This window comes from Canis lupus, chromosome 2 (assembly GCF_003254725.2).
Source record: "Canis lupus dingo isolate Sandy chromosome 2, ASM325472v2, whole genome shotgun sequence".
Classification (NCBI taxonomy): Eukaryota; Metazoa; Chordata; class Mammalia; order Carnivora; family Canidae; genus Canis; species Canis lupus.
Window position 1 is genome coordinate 1,310,632 of NC_064244.1, and position 19,440 is coordinate 1,330,071.

General features: G+C 37.2%; 1 long non-coding RNA gene and 1 pseudogene across 2 annotated transcripts; both read left to right on the forward strand.

Annotated features, from left to right (window-relative positions):
- The first annotated feature begins 444 nt into the window (after positions 1-444).
- LOC112678995 (60S ribosomal protein L36-like) overlaps positions 445-19,440 on the forward strand; it is a 53,808-nt pseudogene continuing 34,812 nt past the window's right edge.
- Positions 11,904-13,904, forward strand: LOC125752124 (uncharacterized). 2 transcript variants are annotated; one of them, XR_007405041.1, is made up of 3 exons: positions 11,904-11,981; positions 12,359-12,545; positions 13,647-13,904. It is a non-coding gene; the product is annotated as an uncharacterized LOC125752124 (long non-coding RNA). The 2 variants fall into 2 exon arrangements; XR_007405042.1 differs by having other exon boundaries at positions 11,915-11,981; positions 12,359-12,429.

A 19,440-nucleotide genomic window follows, 5' to 3' on the forward strand; every position in this document is an offset into this window, starting at 1 on the left:
GAAATTCAACAGTTCAAATTATGAATTGAAAGTCTTCAAATAGGCTCTTATAGTTCCAGAAATATACATACCTCAGTACATACAAAAAAAGAGAAGCTACCTCTTTTAAATGAGTATTTCAAAATTACCTCATTTTTAAAAAATATTTTTTAATAGATTTTATTTATTTATTCATGAGAGACACAGAGAGAGAGAAAGAGAGAGGCAGAGACACAGGCAGAGGGAGAAGCAGGCTCTCAATCCCAGGTCCCCAGGATCACACCCTGGGCCTAAGGCAGCACCAAACCGCCGAGCCACTCGAGCCACTCGAGCCACTCGGGCTGCCCAAATTACCTCCTCATCTCTTGGTATTGAAGCACTGACTGCACCAAAGCTCTAACAAGTGCCTCAGGCACAGATCTTTTGTGACACTTTATACCTGGTTCATGGTTATTGTGACATCATGTCACCCTATCGGGTCTCCCTTGAGGACTGTATTGTATCAGATTCATCTATGTGTCCTATGTAGTAACCAACTTTGCACATTTCAGCTACTCAATCAATATGGCTGGGAAGGATATGTGAATAAGTGCTTTCTTATATTTGGCCAGGTCAGAAGAAAAACATACATTCTGATGCCAGAAGTAGGATGTCCAGACCCAACAACCACCCAAAGGTAACATATCAGTATTACTCTCATTGTATAATTCCTGCAAAGGAGAGTCACACACCTAAACAAGTGTGCTCAATATGCAATAGCAGGCTAAGAACTCTCAACCGATGAACCTACCTTTTACTCCAAAGATGGGCATTCTGTGAGTGACTTTCACTTGTTCTTTCAGTCACTCAGTAAAAATTTGCTGAAGTTATAAAACATGCTGGGCACAGTGCTAGATACCGGACATAAGAGATAAGCAAAGCATGAACTTTATTTTCAAGAAGCCTCCAGTCTATTGGAGAAGACAGATATGATGAAAATAATGCCAATTCAAGTGACAGATCAAAAAAGATCAAGTGCTAGGAAAACCAATAGAGAGCATTTAAAAATGGAATCTTTTTCCATGTAGGGATCCAGGAAAGATTTCCAACAGGAGATAATGTTTGAACAAAATTTTGTTAGAATATTTTAGAATGAGGAAATAGTCCATGCACTGGCAGGAAGTTAGGGTGAGAATGACTAGGTCAGGAAAAAGATTCGTTTACTATGGCTACAATATAGAATGGGGCAGGAGCAAGGGCTGAAAATGAAACTGAAGGAAATAATTTGGGACCAAATTGTTATAAACATACGATAGCAATATATAAAAATTTTGGAATCTACTAAAAAAATATTGAAGTGCAATACAAACTCGATGAAAGAAAGATAAAGCCATGGAAATAAGAAAGTAAGAAAGATCCGAGAGATGCACATCCTATACATAAGTATATCAGCTACGTTTCATTGGTTGCTTAAGTTTTTGAGAAGCAGCTGTGATTAATATAAGCCCAAAGGGCAGCTATTGACAAGATCTGGGGACTCACTGTGTCATCCAAGCAAGGTTAGAGATCTAACCTGGATAGAAGCAGAATGCTTGCCCAGGTCAGGGGAACATCCTGACACAATTGAGGAAGAAAATGAACTCCAGCCCTGGTTGGTCTTTTAATCACTCTATTCAAAATTCAAATTCCACAGGGGAGGACTCACATTCCTTAGCTAGGGAAAGGCAGAACTCCCAGATAAACAATCCCGCAGAATGTATCCAGTGAGGGAAGTGCAATTCCCCAAAAAGAAATCATGCTAGGGTCAATGACAAACAGCCAAAAAACACGAAGACAAAAAGTTCACTGCAATAAGCAATACTGCAGAAGGTGAAACCAGCACAAAGAGAGGAAATACTTAAAGACTTGAGAGGAAGAAATCCCTAGACTGAAGAAAGGCCTGAATCCTCACATCTGTATTTCAAACAACCAATTTGAAGCATTAAAGATGAGTGCAATGCCTAGATAGATCCTATGAGCTGTTTTAATTCCTCCAGGTGCACCCTGGGAGCTTCTTTGGCCATGCCTCTGGATCCTGCTCTGTGCAAGGGAAGAAGTAATCTATTGTTCCCATTACACTTAGAGAGATGGATAGGGAGAAAAGGAGCCAGGTCCACAATTGAAACTGTCCTTAAATGAAGAAAAATTCATTCTTGGGTATCTAATGGTCATGGCCAGAACAGATGGGTCAGATTGGGAAAGCACCGTTAAGGCACTGCTTCTATGTACTGGGCATGATGGGGGCAGGAGGATAAGAATACGGTTCAGATAACTTTGGATCACAGTATGAGACACTGTCTTCAGGGAAACCCTGTCCATGTTGGCCTTTAGGAAAATAGTTACCTAAGTTCATTTTTTAAAATTCCCTCCCTTTGTCCTTGGAAAGGGTGAATGTGTGTTGCCCAAGTGTTACTCACTGACCAAAAATCCCAGGGAAGGTGAAGGAAGCTTATCCTCACACTACACAGATAGAGACACGGGGAGGGACTGACCAGTGTGGTACAAAGTGCACTCTGGATGATTTTGCTTGACTCAGAAACCCAAACTCATGAAGGTTTACCGTGCTTAAGTCTGATGTGTTAGCCAAACCTTCTAACATGCTCTGGAAAATTTGTGGCTGTGTGGATTAGTGGGTCCTCTTACATACCCTGGAGAAATGAGGTACCCATGGAAAAATTAATGGAGCTCTACACTTAAGATTTGTTTATCGTATATAAATTATACTTCAATTGAAAAATATCTGCTAAGGCTTGAGGATAGGATGTTCTAACAATGTGGCAATGGGCTCTCTCAAGAGAGTGGAAGGGCTGGGTGAAACTCAAGGGAGAAAAGCAAGAATCAGGGTGAAGCAATGAAAGAATTCCAATGAAATGTTTATCTTTGTTTTATTCTTTTCCCTTTGCCTGTATGGAATATTATACTTGGCAACCTGTGTAAGAATTTTTTCCTGTTTTATAATATCTTCTAGTTACCCTCAAATTTTTAGTTAAAAAAAGCTATAAGATAGTCTTATGGGGAATTAAGGAATCTTCAGTAAAGAAAAGTTGGCCTTATCCTGCTGAAGCATAAAGGTGGCGACAGAAGCTTCACAAGGACAGATGAAGGATTCGAGGACTCAGTGGATCAGTCAACACTGAAGAAGGCAACGACAATGTTGAAGTATATACAAGAGCAAACGTTTATTTCCCTAAAATCTACTGCACAAAGAAGATCTTTGTTATGCCAAGCTGGGAGCTGATGCAAAGATCTTTGGAGTCATTCAAAAGATACAGAACAAAACTAAAGAGCATCCAAGCAGAAAGAGCAGATTACTGGGGGGGGGGGGGGGGGGGGGGGGGGGGGCAATAAAAGTTGCTTCAGATTTCTTCTCTGCAACTCTAAATACCACAAGATAATGGATCCAAGAAATTTATACTCATTCAAATATTCAAATACAAGGAAAACAGAAATGCAAACTCTCTCTCCCTCTGACGTGCTCTCTCTCTCTCTCTCTCTCTCTCACACACACACACACACACACACACACACATACACACAGAGAGTTTGGGAAAGTACTGAAAGAGGAAATTATTGAAAGATATAATCCAAAGAGATGGATAAGATTAAGTAACTCAAGACTGGGAAATTGGTAGTAAAAATTATAGGTAAAAATAATTACTCCAAGAATAGAAAAGATACAGTAAAAATTATAGCTAATAAGACATAAAACCAGTTCTAAGACATTATTTATATGGTCATATAAATGAAAGCAAGTCTCAAAAATATTATCATATATGTGTATGATGTAAAGGTAATTTAATAAAAATCATCTGTATCTAGAATTAAAATTATATCAAAACCAGCTAGAAAATGGAGTATGTAATAAGGAGGAATTATCTTTCTAAATTTGTCTTCTTAGAAGGAAGAAGTAGCTAGTTACTATTTCACTCATGGTGTGAACCTTAGAGAAAAATGTATTTAAATAGATTTTTCAAACTTAGTAACAAAGAAGGAATAAAAATAACATTTAAAGCCACTAAGTTACTTGAGAGATGAAATATCTAAAAACAACAAAAAAAAAACATAACTCTCGGAAGATAACATAACTCTCGGGATGCCTGGGTGGCTTATTGGTTGAGTGTCTGTCTTTGACTCTGGTCATGATCCCAGGGTCCCAGGATTGAGTCCCACATCAGGCTCCCCTTAGGGAGTCTGCTTCTCCCTCTGCCTATATCTCTGTGTCTCTCATGAATAAATAAATAAAATCCTAAAAAGGAAAACCTAACTCATAGTAAAAGACTTAAGTTTTTTTTAAAAAATAACAGCAAATCTCTACAATTTCTGTTTAATATTTTTGACCTAAATTGCTTTCATTCACATTACCTTTCCAGAATAATATTTCATTCTTGATATCAAATGCATTTGGTTTATCTTAACAAAGCTTTGATCTTTGCTTCTTGGGCACAAAGTTGTGTGGGGAAAATGATGAGACTTTCAAGATGGAAACCTTAATATTTCATAGAACTTTTTTACTTAACTAGTAAGCTCCTGAATTGAAATTTTGGCCGTAGGATGAAAATTTCACCATCGAGGGCAGAAAATACAACTCTTTTTCATTTTGTTTTGTTTTTTTCCTCCTATTTATTTTTTTCAGCTTTATTGAGGTCTGATTAACAAATAATCTGTGTATGCATTTAAAGTATACAATCTAATATCTTTATATACATACATAATGAAATGTCACCCCAGGCAAGTTAATTAAACTACCCATCACTTTCTATACTTACCTTTTGTGTGTGTGTGGTCAGGACATTTAAGATCTACCCATAACAAATTTCAAGTATACCACACAGTATTACTATGGTCATTGTGGTGTATATCACAATACCAGAACTAACTCACCTTATAACTGAAAATTTGTACTCTTTGACTAACTTCCCTTCACATCTTCTACCCTCAGCTGCTGGCAACCACCATTCTGCTCCCTGTTTCCATGAGTTTCACATTTTTAGATTCCACGTGTAAGTAAGACCATGCAGTACTTGTCTTTCTGTGTCTGACTTATTTCACTTAGTATAATGTCCTCTACACTTATTTGTGTTGTCAAAAATGGCCAGATTTCCTGCTTTTTTATGGCTGAATAATATTCCATTATTCCAATATTATATGTACTATATATAGCAATCTTACCAATAGTGTACAAGGATTCCCTTTCTCTACATCTTTGCCAAGCCTTGTTATTTTTTGGCTTCTTATAATAGCCATTATTAAGCCACAATAATAGCCACAGGTATAAGGTGATATCTCACTGTGGTTTTGATTTGCATTTCCCTAATAATTAGTAATATTGAGTGCTTTTTTTATACATCTGTTGGCCATTTACAAGTCTTCTTTGGAAAAATGTCTATTCAGGTCCTTTGCCTGTTTTTTTTTTTTTTAAGATTTTATTTATTTATTCATGAGAGACACACAGAGAGAGGCAGAGACACAGGCAGAGGGAGAAGCAGGCTCCATGCACGGAGCCCCATGTGGGACTCGATCCCAGGACCCCAGGATCACACCCTGGGCCGAAGGCAGATGCTCAACCACTGAGCCACCTAGGCATTCCATCCTTTGCCTGTTTTTTAACTGTATTATTTGTTCTTGTTTTTTTGTTTTGTTGTTGGAGTTTTGTTTTTGCTATTGAGTCATATGAGTTTCTTGTATATTTTGGATATTAGCCCCTTATCAGATATACAGTTTGCAAATATTTTCTCCTATTCTGTAAGTTGCTTTTTCATTATATTGACTGTTTCCTTTACTGTGCAGAAACTTTTTATTTTGGTGTAGTCTCATTTGCTTACTTTCGCTTTTGTTCCCCCACTTTTGGTGTTAGCCAAAAAATTATTGCCAAGGCTAATGTCAAGGAACTTTTTACCTATATTTTCTTCTAGAATGCTTATTATTTAATGTCTTACATTTAAGTCTTTAATCCATTTTGAGTTGATTTTTGTATATAGTGAAAGTGTCCAATTTCATTCTTTTGCATGTGAATATCTAGTTTTTCTTTTTTTTTTTTAATAAAGATTTTATTTATTTATTTATTCCAGAGAGACACAGAGAAAGAGAGAGGCAGAGACACAGGCAGAGGGAGAGGCAGGCTTCACGCAGGGAGCCCAAAGTGGAACTTGATCCTGGGACTCCAGGACCACGGCCTGGGCCAAAGGCAGGCACTACACCGCTGAGCCACTCAGGGATCCCGAGTACCTAGTTTTTCTATCATTTACTGAAGAGACTATTTTTCCCCATTGAGTATTACTTTGTTGATGATTAGTTGACTGTATACTTGTAGGTCTATATCTGGGCTATTTTGTTCAACTTGTCTATGTGTCTTTTTTTGTGCTGGTACCACACTTTTTTTTATTACTATTTTGAGACTATAGCTTGGTAATATAATTTTAAATCAACTTTGTTCTTTTTTCTCAAGATCTCTTTGACTATTGTGATATTTTGTGGTTCCAAATGATTTTGATTGTTTCTAGTTCTAGGAAAAATACCATTGGAATTTTTATAGGGATGTATTAAATATGTAGATTTCTTTGGGCACTGTGGATATTTTAACAATATTAACTCAGTCAATCCATGAACATGGGGTTTATTTATGTCTTCTTCACTTCCTTTCATCAATGTCTTGTAGTTTCTTGTAGTTTCTGATGTGTGGGTCTTTCATCTTCTTGCTTAAACAATTTCCTAGGTATTGTATTCTTTTTGATGCTCTTATAAAAGGAATTGTTTTCTTAACTCATTTTTTAGATAGTTTGTTGTTATGTTATATAAGTACAACCTATATTTGTATGTTGATTTTGTATCCTGCAACTTCACAGAATTTTGCTGATTGGTTTCATCATGTTTTGGTGGAATCTTTAGGGTTTTCTATATATAAGATCATATCATCTACAGATACATTTTATTTTTTCCTTTCTGATATGGATGCCTTTTTTTTTTTCCTCATTACTCTGACTAGGATTTCCAGTATTGTGTTGAATAAAAGTGGCAAGATTTAGCATTCTTGCTTTGTTCCTGATCTTATAGGAAAAGTTTTCAGTTTTCACAGTGAAGTAGTCATTAGTTGTGGGGTTGTCATATATGGCCTTCTTTTTGATAAAATATATCCTTTCTATATCTAAGTTGTTGAGAGTTTATCATGCAGAATGTTGAATTTTGACTAACAATTTTACTGTATCTATTTAAATTATATGATTTTTATCCTTCATTCTATTAATGTGGTGTATTATATTTATTGCTTTGCATATGTTGGATCATCCTTGCATCTCAAAGATAAATCCCATTGCTCATGGTGTATGATCTTTTTAATATGCTGTTGAATTCATTTTGGTTGTATTTTGTTAAGGATTTTTGCATCTGTGTTCATTAGGGATATTTATTGGCCTGAATTTTCTTTTCCATAGTGTTCTTGTCTGGCTTTTTTACCATATTTCTCCAATATTAAGAAGCTTATATAAGTTGAATTTTCCTGTTATGAACAATTTGTGTATTTCCCCTTCCCAACCCATCACTGAGAGTTGAAATTGTAAGGGTTTTCTTGACCTTTAAAAAGAATCATAGTTTTTGCCTATGCTTTCCATACTGTGAAATATTACTCTGTATGATTTATACAAAAATTCCTATATTCATATATCACAAAAACTTTTATCATAATTATAAAATTATAAGCTCATCCCAATTGGCTTTCCAATATCAGCTATGACTTTTATAGTATCTGACTATGGTATTTCTACAATGTCTACTAAATACAAAAAGCTAAGTAGATGCCTTCTCACTTTTTCTTTTTATAAGCTAAACCCTGACCTAAATCATTTGGATTCTAAAGATTTTTTAAAAATGAATATGTATAGCTCTATTAACTGACAATTACAGAAGGTAACATATACTCAAATCTTGAAATCAGTTCATTGTTCTTAAATTTCTATCACCACTCTCAGGGGGAAAAAAAAATTATATTGGCAAAAGTTTTAAGTCATTCTTAATATTCTACAGACATGTTGAACAAGAAAACTTTTACACTACCAAGAATAAAACAAAAGAAAGAAGAAAGAAAAAGAAAGAAGAAAGAAAGAAAAGAAATTTGAATAAAGTTGGCTTTTATTCTAACTGTGAAGCTCTAAGTTTAAAAAAAAACATAGTTTTATGTTACTATCTTTGAGCTAAATGAACAAAAGTCCTACAAAATTAATTGTCCCTCAAACATTCAGATAACACATTGTACCTCTGGATCTCAGTTGTTCAGATTGTTTCAGTTGTGGTCAGTCGTAACTTAATAAACATGAATTAGAACTTGGGCATTTCCTAAAATGCCTTTCCTGCATATTCAGGCCCAAATCATATAGTCCACTTACAGAAATAGCCATATGACCCACCCTCTGTTGTTGGGACTATCGGCACAAGTAGCAGAACTAGTAGGCACAGTCACATAGTCACATAGATATGACTATGGCCTTATAGATAAAATAAATAAATAACTGAAGCTCACAAGTGACCTGTATGCTAATGAAACATTCAATTCTTCTAAATGTTGTCTCAAGCCATCAAGAGTGAAATTATTTAGGCAAGCCATGGAGGAGTATGAAAACAATGTAATATTTATTTCATATTAAATACCTTTTTAATACCTAATCTCCTGGGTTTATCAATTAATATTGATTGCCTATATTTCTATGTTCATTCCTCTTTGCTGGTCAAACTTCTGTATCAGCCCTGAGCATTCATTGAACATACATTATACAATAGGCACGATGCTGAGCACTTGACTTTTACCATCCCATTCAATATGCCATGGGTTCAGGGCTCTTTTCTTTTTTGAAGTATTATTTCATGGGATTTCCCTTTAGTTTCATATGTTTTGGTTGCTTCTGCTGTTGCAGAGATGTCATCCAAAAATTGGGTACAGATGTATTTTTAAAAAAATAGCATAAAATTAACAGAGATTATTCGACACTTATCAGCAACTAAAATGTCAAGAAAAGCATGCCATGACATGTTCCAATCCAATTAGATCTGAAGAAAGTTGCGACTTAAGTCAATTTATAATCACTTAACAATTTGGACAAGCTTGATTGAATTAAGCATTCATTTCCATTTCAGTATAGTTAGTTATTCATAGAAAAGTAAGGGGAGCTTAAATCAAGGTGGGGAGATGGAATTCTTCTCAATTAGAATTAGATTCCATGTATATTAAGCACTGAGGCTCAGATTCAGACTCTGCCAAAACCATCATACAGTTGTTCCTCAGGAGTTACTGAATAATTAGAAAAATAGACTAGGGATGCTTCCTGGGAATGTGCATTAATGACTTTCCATCTACGAGTTTGGCTCACCTTGGTTCCTGAAAGAGGAATCACCCTCTCTCCAGTTCCTGTGACACCTGAATATGTTAGAAAAGCCCCTCTGTCTCCAAATCATGTTAAATTAAGTGTAGTTAAATTAACTTTTATCCCAACTATGGTTACTGTAAGTATGAAAAGAAAATATTTATGTGAATTTATATTAAATAAATGTGTAGAGATGAATGCAGTGTGGAGCACAAAGCAGCATGGATGTTGCCCCAACTCACCTACTTGGCCTAGAGGCCTAGTGCCTGTACAGCCTGTACCTTACCTGGCTAACTGAGGCCTGAGGTAGAAAATGCTAGAGCACAGGGACTGTATTAGGCAATCTTGGTTATTATTTTATTAAGATTTCTTGCTAAAACTTCATGCATGTTCTCTCTCCAGGCACAACCCAAATTCATATTATACTTAAAAGTCTACATCAAAGTAAAAACATATTACTTATGTTTTTATATTCCTCAGAAGAACCATAACCAACTGCTAAAATGAAAAGCATTACCACAATACCACCATGCATACACATACACCCCCTATACTAAGTCTTTGTCAAACTTCTAATTATTGTTGAACTTGGAAGACAAAATTATGGATTCTGGTGATGAGCAAATAACTAAAGAGAAGGCTCCAGCATATCCTGAGGAGATCAGAAAGGCAAAAGGTATTAGGAAAACAGAAACAATACCACATATTTTCAACAGAAGGGCATGAATACACTGAACTGATTACAAAACTATTGGAAGGGTTGAGGAAACAAAAACAAGCAGTAAGTTAACCCAGAAAGCAGTAATTTAGGAAGCCTACTGGTGGTCAGAGACCAAAGCTATTGGTGACTCCATCCTTCTAATAGGACCTTATGCTTACTGGCAGAGAGGGTCTCTTGGAGGAATACCCATCCCTTCCCTCACTGATACAAGCTGAGACCAGCTGTGACTCACACACTATAGTTACCGTCATCTTGGATCTTCTGTCCAAGAGGTAAGCACAAATAATAACAGCAGAACAAGGGGCCAACGTGAGGGATGTGGTCATTCCAGTGCAAAATGAGGTTTGCATGAGAAGAAGCAAGATATCCAAAGGGAATAGGTAGTTGAAAAATGGACTGACTTTTGTTGAGAGGAGATGACAAAAAACAGATGTTAGACTGTTACCAAGTTAGTAACACTCTTCATTTGGATAGCTAGCTACTCCACTAGGTATCTTTACAAACATCACTTCATTCAATCCTCACAAATTGGCACTAGAAGGGACATAGGTCACAAGAAGTAGCATAGGATGGTAGAATAGCTAGAAATATAAAAAGTCTATGTGGTACCCCAACAGAGAGTGAAAAACAGAGCTTCAAGAAGAAGGTGGTGGTAAAATGCCAAGGGACATTAGAAAGAATTTCCTGCCCTTGGAATTCTGGTAGCAGAGAGGCAGAAAAGGAAGCCACTGAAAACCTTGAAAAGTTCATTCATGAGATCAGAGGGGGACAGAAGCTGGACTACAAAAGCAAAAAGAATAAATGCAGGTAATAGATCTTATTCATTTGGGGTGTGTGTGTTTTTGGTTTTGTGAGGCTCTTTCTTTCTTTCTTTCTTTCTTTCTTTCTTTCTTTCTTTCTTTCTTTTTTTTTGTGAAGCCTCCACTTATAATAACATTTACATGTTATAATAACATTATAATAACATTTACATTTTGATGTCTTAAAGACTGAGATTCAAATTCTTTCTCTCTTTCTCCCTCCCTCAGTTCCCCAAGCTGAGAGTGGAAGGGCTACCAGGGGTGAGGAGAAGACAAGCTTTGTTTTCTCTTTTTGACATTCTACGCTTTTTACATACAAAAAAATGTGTCAGCACAACTTTACCTTTTAATTACCAAAAAGAGGGATCCCTGGGTGGCACAGCGGTTTGGCGCCTGCCTTTGGCCCAGGGCGTGATCCTGGAGACCCAGGATCGAATCCCACATCGGGCTCCCGGTGCATGGAGCCTGCTTCTCCCTCTGCCTGTGTCTCTGCCTCTCTCTCTCTCTCTGTATCTGTCATAAATAAATAAAATGTTTAAAATAATAATAATAATTACCAAAAAGATTCAAGCCTTAACACATAAATATCCTTATTGATTATAACAACTATTTAATTTTGTCAAAGTTTTGAAGTTCTCAGTCATCCCTATTAGGAGCTCACATGCAGGGGACACAGATCCTGCTCCAAGAATCTATTATCTGGAGAGTCATTCTAGACCGCACTACCATCTCTGGTGAAAGGTGAGTATAAATCAAAAAGAGGGCATTTAAATAGCCTCAAGTTTTCTTTTCACTCTTTAAAAGTGGGCTGGAGGCAATCAGGATTAGCCGGTCTTTGGACAGGCAGAACCTAAGGCCTGAATGGCTCCTGTTGGCATCTTCAAGTCCCTGCAGATTCGGAAGCCTCGCCTAATTGCTGAGGGGCATTTCCCAATCACTGAGAATTTGGAGCTTGGCTTCATCTGCTCACCAGGTTACAGTCTGTTATGCTGTGGCAGCATCGCCTAACTTCAAATGATGGATTTCCTGCCAGAGCAACATGATTTCACCGGAACCCACTTCTCCTCCCCCTGGGGCATTCCTCCCCCCTACTTTTGGCAGACAGCGTGACCTCAGGTAAGGTTCCTATTCACGTTAAGTAATTGTTTCCAAATAGACCAATGAATCGGCCCCTGTCTATTGCTTGGGAAATAGAGTTGTTGCCTGACACGAGTTCCTTTATGTGACATTGAGCATTAAAATCTTCCACAAACCACGTCGGGGGTGTGCCTGCCCAACTCTATGTCTGCAAAGAGAGAAAAGCAGCCTTACCCTCATTTTACAGAAATAAAGCAAACATGACCAAATCAATCACTAAGAGAGGCTTCTGGCAGATGAATCAAATAACACCCACCCTCTGGTATTATGTGGAACCCATTGGACTTTGTCAGCCCCCCCCCCAGTACTGCCAGGTATGTTAGTCTGTGTCGTACCATTAGCCACTGTTGTTACAGGGGAACCCCATGGACTGTTGGAGAGACGGGAAAGGGAGCAGAATTCATTCACCCCCAGCGGTTGCTGACCTGTGAGTCTCTGGAGACCGCATTCTCTGCTTCTCATTCTAATTCTGAATTACACTCTCATCTCAATAATCAAGGACAAACACCACCTTTTTAGTGAAACCTTGACCAATTGTATCAGGTCAGAGTCATTTCCTGCCCCTTGGAATTCTGATAGCTTCTAGACTGTCCTACTCAGTAGTGATTAGGTGTTGGTACCTCAGAGTGTCATGTACATTTGCATACACTGCTTCTTCAGACACTACTTATAAACATAGTGAGGATGAAGACTGCCCCCTTTGTGCCCAGTGCAAGTGCTGCCTTAACAGATGTGGTGATGATGCCACATTTGCCATAACCTGCCCTGGCCTGGTCCTCAGGTTCCTACACAGATGAGTGTTAGGTATCTTAGCAAATCATCACTTTACTGAGGACAGGACCATTGTCCTACACTCCTTGGTTATATTCACAATGCTTAAGACATTCTTGATGCCAATCATAAAAATGCAGTGCTTGGGTGATTAATTATTAAAGTCATCTTTATTCTTAATTTTAGTTGAGGATGTGCTAGTTCACGGTAAAACTGGATGTGAGCACACCCTACCCCTCTAGTCTCTTATTTTGAACATCCAAATGGTCTAAGATGTGTAAATCACCACATTCATCACCAATGCAGTTGGTCACAGTCTGACACAGGGCCTAAAGAGACATGTGAAGTTGCAGGCTGCTATATTAAAAACCAGCATCCAAACTGTCAAATTACAAATAGTTCAAGTCTGTGCCTTTTATATCTCAATTAACATTTTAAGCCAATAAGAAAATATAAATATACTAGTTCTAACCCGTATTTGGGGAGGGGGAGAAGAAGATGCAAATATTTGAAGTGAATAACTTTAGACTTCAACTTTGAATAATGTGGAATCACTTCCCTAATATATAATAAATTATTTTCCCCTCAGCAAGAAAACTAATTAATGAGCAAAACACAGACAGACTATCACCAACCCTTAACAGATCCTTATTTTTAATTGTCAGGATATCAGAAAAGGTTGTGTTGAGAAGGAACAATTTCCAATTCCTTCCCTTTCCAGGCTTCCTGCTCTGGTTAACAACTGTGATAAGTAAAAGCCAGAACTCTCCTAAAGAAGAATAATCAGTGCACTGGCAGCTTAGGACCCCAGATACTGGTTAATAATTGAAGTGCAATAAGCTCTCAAGTTGTTTGCATGTGCTCTTCCCACAGAAATTTCTTTTGGGGCAAAGGATGCCTTGGAGAGGTTTCCCTCACTTCCATCAGAGAGGAGACCAGTCTGGAAATGCCAAATCCAGACCCACAGAATGAATTCAGAGATACACTGCAGACCTCCCAAGACAGAGGCTTTTACTTTTCAAAACAGAGGATTTTACTTCTCTTTATTGACTAGCCAGCCTCAAAAAAATATCATGTTCGTCTTCATGAATACGATCTTTAATTTGAATGATAAATATTTCTTGCACCTGCTCAAGCTCTTAAATGTTTACAAGAAATCTAAAATGACTAACAGATTCCATCCAGCCTACCAGGCCTCCCTGCCTGAGGGTGATCTCACCTCTCTCTGACCCCTCATTCTCCCCCTACGAGCACCTACTGCAGCTCAGCTCAACCCATCTACAAGTGACTCTGCTCTTTGCTGGCTCTCTCCTTCAGTCTGTCCTGTTAGTGAGCTCTGCAGTATCATTTAACTATCCCTGCATTTTACATTTTGGCTCCTTAACTGGACTGAAGACTCCCAGCAGGCAAGTGTTATATGAGTGAGTCTATTAGTCAGCAGCTGTTTCTTCAAACTAGTTTCTAAGAAATTAACCCTCTTTATCAATGGTCAGGCTCTAGCTTCTTGATAATTCATAGCAAAAGAGATTCCATGCAAGTAATGAGAGTATACAGATGCATGTGGGTTATTCTAGAGATGGAGAGTAACTGGAATCTCAGTAATTTAAAGGGGACTCAACATCTAAGGATAAGGATTATGAGATTCACATCCCTAAAAGTTTCCTGCCTAATTCTGTGTTCTAGCCATCTTTCTCGGGGCACTGGGTTAATATGAAACAGAAATGGCTCTCAATCTACTTGTTAAAAAAAAAAAAAAACCCATAAAATAGCTAACATTTATCGCATACCACCATGCGCTTAGCATTGCTCTAAGTGCCTCACAGGTATCTTATTTCATTCTCAGTGGCCCTATGAATAGATACTACCATCACCTCTGTTTCACAGAACAGGTGATTGAGCCAAGAAGCATTTGCCCATGCTCAGAGTGCTGGGATGGGAAGAGCCAGAAAGTCAGCCCTGCACAAAAGCTGTTCCTCACTTCTGCACCACTCCGTCTTCCCTCCACCTACTTCCAAATACAAGGGCTCTTCTCTTTGTCTTAATGTATCTTCTGGTACAATACTTCACCACAGAATTGATGAAACTGATCAAAATTCTCTGAATGAAAATAGTGGATTTTTTTAAACAATCCACCCTTTCTACCTTAATAATTTCTGATTGAGCTACTATACAACTACAGGAGTGCCATTCCCATTGTCTTCTATATAATAGTGGCTCTGGATTTATGCAAGGTAGCAGCCTAAAACCCAACATCCTAGCCTGCTTCTTTCCACCTTCTTATTAGAGAATCAATATGTGTTATTCATTTGAACATTGTTGATGCACAAAAATGCCTGAGACTCCTGTGTTACCTGGGCACTGTTATAACCTAAGATTCCACTGTAGAGACCAATTCCAACTAACTTCAGCATAAAGAAAGAGTTTATGGTTCATTTAGTTAGGAAAGTATCTGGAGGATGTACACCTGACTTCAGGCACAGTGGAATCCAGACATGCAAATATCATCAAACACAGTCTTTCAGTTTGCTCTGATTTCTTCTGTATTGGCTTCATTCTCTTCACACAATCATCAGCAGATTTAGGCTCAAAGCTAGTAATTACATAGGACAGAGAGTACTGCTTTCATATGGCTCTAGCAACAGGAGGCCTGGAAGGACTGTCTTGGGCCCATTTTTCAACTCTGTGTGGCCTGAAGAATTCAGAATTCCCAGTGACCAAGCCAATGTGCTCTGGCCCCCTGTAGAGAGGCTAACCTGCCCCCCACCTGAACCCACATGAAGTGGGTTTTACATAAAAAAGAGAAAAGAGATGGTGAATAGATAAAAAACAATACATTTTAATAGAGATACCATCAATACACATATCAGAACACTTTTAAAACTTACTCCCAATTATGTTCTTTATATGTAATACTTTATTCTTTGTAGAATTCAATAGATCTGACGAACTAAAGAGGTGTGCAAGCCATAGATAAGCAAACTGAGTCTCAGTTTCTAGTAAGTAAACTGTTCTAAATGGCAATTAAAAACATTCCTTCTCCTAAAAAAAATAAAAATAAATGACAATGTAATTTTTAATTTTTATTTTCTCCATTCAAAGTAGACCAACTCAAGGAATTATACTGTACTGACAATTAAAATTACATTCTTCCTGGGCTTCTAGGTCACAGAATTATGTAAATTCTTTAATGCTTTCAATAATTAGAATCACAAGTTAACACAGCTTTCTAAGCAAAACACTGCAATTACTAATGTTTACAGAAAATTTTTATCTCTAAAGAATCACACATGGCAGCAGTATTTACAATCTGACTTTAAAATTTTGAGATATGTCCTGGAAAACTCTAAGTAGTTTCTAAGTAGTCTAAAATGTATTAGGCGCATAATGATTTTGCTTTGTATATCCATTCATCAAGTGAAACCATCTTCTTTGGAATGTTACTTTCTGGAAAGAAAAATAATCATATGCACTACATCATTCAGACTGTCTTTGCCTGTTCAGGATGCTATAATAAAATACCACAGACTGAGTAGCTTATAAATAATAGAAATTTATTTCTGTTCTGGAGGCTGGGAAATCCAAGGCACCAGCATGTTCAAGTTCTTGTGAGGGTCCTCTACCTGGTTCATAAACAGCAACTTCTCACTGTCCTCACATGGCGGGAGGGGCTAGGGGTTCCTCTGAGGAGTCTTTTATAAAAACACTAGTCTCAATTAGGAAGGCTTCATCCTGATGGACTAAGCACATCCCAAAGGCCCCACCTCCTAACACCACCACCGTTGGGGGATTAGGATTTCAATATATGAATTTGGGAGGACATCAATATTCAGACCATGGCAGACTACATTCCCAATCTGTAGCTCCATGAATTCTAACGAGGTAGACTGATGCATATCATAACAGAAAAGATATTATGCGCACAACTGAAGCTAAATGCAAGGATGCACCGTGTGTACCTAGGAAAGCCACATTTTGATTTTGATCTATATCATTCAAATATTTCTTTTAAGGAACTAAGTGGGTTGATTATTTTTCTATAAAGATCACTCTAGGAGTATCTGGTTGGCTGAGTCAATTAAGCTTCTGCCTTCATCTCAGGTCATGATCTCAGGGTCCTGGATTCGAGCCCCATGTCAGGCTCTCTGCTTCTCCCTCTCCCTCTGCTCTGCCCCACTCAAACTCTCTCTCCGTCTCTCGAATAAACAAATTAAATTAAATGATTCTAATGTAAAAATATTTACCATAAGTTCCAAAATATTTGAAGAATAAATTGTAAAGCTCTCATTTTGCCTCTAAACTTTCACTTCACTATTAGAAACTAAAAACAAAAACAAAAACAAAAACATCCATCATTGCTGAAAGTCATAGCTTCCAAACATATGTTTAATACATCCAGTAAGAACACACAATATCCAGTAAGGTATAAAACTATCAATAGATGATCTGTTTCTTCTACCAAGACTAATGAAGTCTCTACCAAGACTAATATGTGGAAACCTCCAGAAATTTAGGGCCATGTAGCCAGAGCATAAATTTACTCAAACTTGTTCCCTAAAAAAAAAAAAAAAAAAAACTTGTTCCCTCTCCTTGGCCTATACACTCCTTCAAATCTTCCATTTTCCTAGGGTTTCATTTTTCATACCAGTTACAATCTTATCATGTAGCATTTTAATGCCTAATTTAATTCTGTATTTCCATTGTCTTAGAGCATACCTTTTTTAATATTTGTAAACGAAAAAGCTTTTAATCCACACTCTAAGACTACCTGTCTTTTATCTTCTTGAAAAGTCAAACTGGTAGTATTCAGCTCTTATAATCATTCCCAAGCATGTTAATATTTGGCTGCTTTGTTCCATGGTCAAAAGAAAATGTGAGACTTCCCATTGACCTACAGCTGAGAGATGTGCTGGCATTTCAAATGACAGCTCAGAAGCAGTAGCCTTCGGAAGGTAACCCACTGCTCTCTCAAACCTAGAAATTCAAGCTTTTCTTACTGATTTAGCCAAAAGGATGTCATGACACCCATCATTATTCCCAGTATGGAGTCAGGATGAGTACCTTGGTCCAAATAAGAAATTTTATTACATGGAACTGATTGTGAATTTTATAATAGCATTTAAGTTCTTTTTAAAATATTAGTAGATGTGTGCTGCTTTGACTCCAAATTCCTAAAAAGAAAGGTTGTTCTCACAATGTTTTTACCTCAATTGTTATGATATTTGAAGCCCTTATATAGTATACACTATTTTAAAATGCCAGACAACTCTTTGTTTTATTGATGCCTGATATTTGAGGCTGGCTTGTACCTATTCCTTCTACTCCTATTTAAAATATGTAAACACAGATCCTTTCCTAATACTAAAAGATAAGAGGTTTTGAATTTTTTAACTTATTGTTCCTAGTTTTAGGACTGTCACCAAATCCTATCCCTTCTAACTCCTAACCATCATCTGAATTCTGCATCTGCTCCTTAACCATAATTGCCACCAACTTCTCACTTAGATTCCTGCATCAGTAGCTTAACTAGCCTACTATCTCACCCATCTACAATCCATCCTCCTTACCATCACTGGAAAGCTTTTTAAAATCCTTCCAGGTGGGTATCTATAAAACAAATGTTAGGGGTTGTACATACTGCAATTTGCCTACGCATTATTGATACTTCTTTCATACTAATAAAATTCTTCATTTTTATACAGTGACAATGTGTCCAGTTAAAAATACATATTTCCCTAGACTCACCATGACCAGTTCTGGCCAATGATATGTAAGCAGAAATCTCTGGGTGAGACTTCTGGAAAGCTTTACTATCCTGATCATGACATGGGCCTTTTGTCCTTTTTCCTTCCTTCTCATTTCTATCTGGAATGGATCAACAATGGCAAGAGATAATGGCAGCCACTTTAACACCATCAGGAAGGAATAACTCACAAAGGTTGAGGAGGAAGCCAACTGAAGAGTTTGAGTCTCTGACAGTACCTTTGAGCTGTCACATCAACTCTGGCTGTACTGCACATCTCTGGCCTTTCTTCCCACTTCTTATGGGAGAAAAATAACCTTTACTGTTTTCTGAGTTTCTGTTTCTAGCAGTCAAACACAATCTAACTGATAGAGGAATCAGAATAAAAGCCTCATAAATTCCAGGTCAAAGGCCAGATGGTTCCAGGATTCAATGTAAAGTCACCTCACCAATAGGATTAGATCATAGACAGCTCATGCCAGGCTATTTTGCTTCTAACACCAAAATATTCATTTCCCCACATCTAGAGGCTATGTCCTGATCAAATGGTTTCCCTAAGTAGAGCTCATTAATACATGCTCTTTATGTAGAATAATCAATGTACAGATACATAGAGAATATTAATTCAATTCAAAGCTTTATTCTATGCACTGAGACTAGTAAAGAAAGTAAAATAGTCTTTATACTTAAGAAACTCACAATCCAGTTACGAACAAAAATAAAAAAAATATTGTAAAGAAAAGAGTCGATCTCAAGATAAGATTAGAAAACTTCATAAAACAATGCAGATTAATCTTTTTTTAAAAAAAGCTATAGAGACAATGAGAGTGTTAAAGAAGCTTAAATCAAGAGACATGCTCTTTAAATACTAAAAGGAATAAATAGACATTAGAAGTGTTTTTTTTAGTCGTTCAGCTATAATAGCAT